Source organism: Oryzias melastigma, linkage group LG2, assembly GCF_002922805.2.
Source record: "Oryzias melastigma strain HK-1 linkage group LG2, ASM292280v2, whole genome shotgun sequence".
NCBI lineage: Eukaryota > Metazoa > Chordata > Actinopteri > Beloniformes > Adrianichthyidae > Oryzias > Oryzias melastigma.
Window position 1 is genome coordinate 18,336,842 of NC_050513.1, and position 1,549 is coordinate 18,338,390.

General features: G+C 48.7%; 1 long non-coding RNA gene across 1 annotated transcript in view; it reads right to left on the bottom strand.

Moving 5' to 3' along the window:
* LOC118599602 overlaps positions 1 to 509 on the bottom strand; it is a 1,275-nt gene extending 766 nt beyond the window's left edge. Inside the window, exon 1 of the long non-coding RNA XR_004949015.1 lies at positions 141 to 509. This is a non-coding gene — a long non-coding RNA (uncharacterized LOC118599602). The remainder of the gene's footprint in view (positions 1 to 140) is intronic.
* Between the last annotated feature and the right edge of the window lie 1,040 nt (positions 510 to 1,549).

A 1,549-nucleotide genomic window follows, 5' to 3' on the forward strand; every position in this document is an offset into this window, starting at 1 on the left:
GTCAGGATTAGGGCAACGGGGGCTGTAAAATCTACGCCCTGATGAGGCGACTAGCTCTCAGCTCCAGCGCCTTACAGATTTGCCCACCTCTGCGGAACTTCCCCGCCAAAGTGAACGCTTGGATGCCGTCCTCCCTCGACTTTTTTTTTTTGTTTCAGGCTAAATTGGCTTCTTCCATTATCATTCAGGTGAAACTGGAGGAGTCTAAGGTTCTCCCTTTTGAATTTCTGCTTTTAAAAAAGAAAGAGGGGGAGACGAGAGGCAGCAGAGGGATGTCAGCTCAGGGTGGAGCAGGTGCAGGAGGTTTAACCACTGGCAGGCGAGACACCAGGGCAACTCTGTCAGCTAATCCCTGAGGTATTTTACTGAACTTTTTCTCTCAAAATGTCTCTGCTAATACCTAGGAGCTCTACAGCAGTTTTCAGATAAAAATGATGTTTTACACGTGTTCTTCTGGCATTTTTCTGACGATGGAGGACTTGTTTTTAAAAGAAGTAAAGAAACTAGATCGTTTTTGTTACATAAAATACGATGTATCCACATTTACACAAATGTATATCTACATTTTCATCATCTGAGCTGACACCTGGCTCTAAACTGTGAGGCTGGATAGCTCCAAAATTGTTTGCAATAAGCTAGCAGGAGAGTGTAAATAGAGATCTCTCATCAACCGTGAGAGGAACAGGGGTGTGCTATTGTCTTTCCCCCACCACAAAGGGACATTTTTATTAGTATGTATTATCAACCAGGAACAAATGATTCCTAGTTAAGGACCTTAACAGGGAAAAGCATGAGACTTTCTGTGACTCATGTATGGGGGTTTAACCCTTGGAGACTGCAGGTTCTTCAGTTGTCCAGGCAAGTGCAGGGTCACACTTCAGAGCACTTGAACTGTAAGGGGGCCGCAGGTGTGTCTTAGGTATCCTCGCACTGTAAGGGGGCCAAAGGTGTGTCTTGGGTTTCCCCGCACCATAAGTGGGCTACAGGTATGTCTTGGGTATCCCTGCACTGTAAGGGGGCCGAAGGAGTAACTTGGGTTTCCCCGTACTGTAAGTGGGCCGCAGGTGTGTCTTGGGTATCCCTGCACTGTAAGGGGGCCGAAGGTGTAACTTGGGTTTCCCCGTACTGTAAGTGGGCCGCAGGTGTGTCTTGGGTATCCTTGCACCATAAAGGGAACGGAGGTGTGTCTTGGGTTTTCCCTGCATCGTAAGGGAGTCACAGATGTATCTTAGGTTTCTCACACCGTAAGTGTTCGCAGGTGTGTCTTGTGTTTCCCCGCACCATAAGAGGGCCGCAGGTATGTCTTAGGTATCCTCGCACTGTAAGGGGGCCGCAGGTGTGTTTTGGGTTTCCAGGCACCATAAGGGGTGTGGCAGATATGTCTTGGGTTTCTCACACCGTAAGGGGACTGCAGGTGTGTCTTGGGTTTACCTGCACCATAAGTGGGCCGCAGGTGTGTCTTGGGTTTATCTGCACTGTAAGTGGGCCGCAGGTGTGTCTTGGGTTTATCTGCACTGTAAGGGGGCCGCAGGTGTGTCTTGGGTTTATC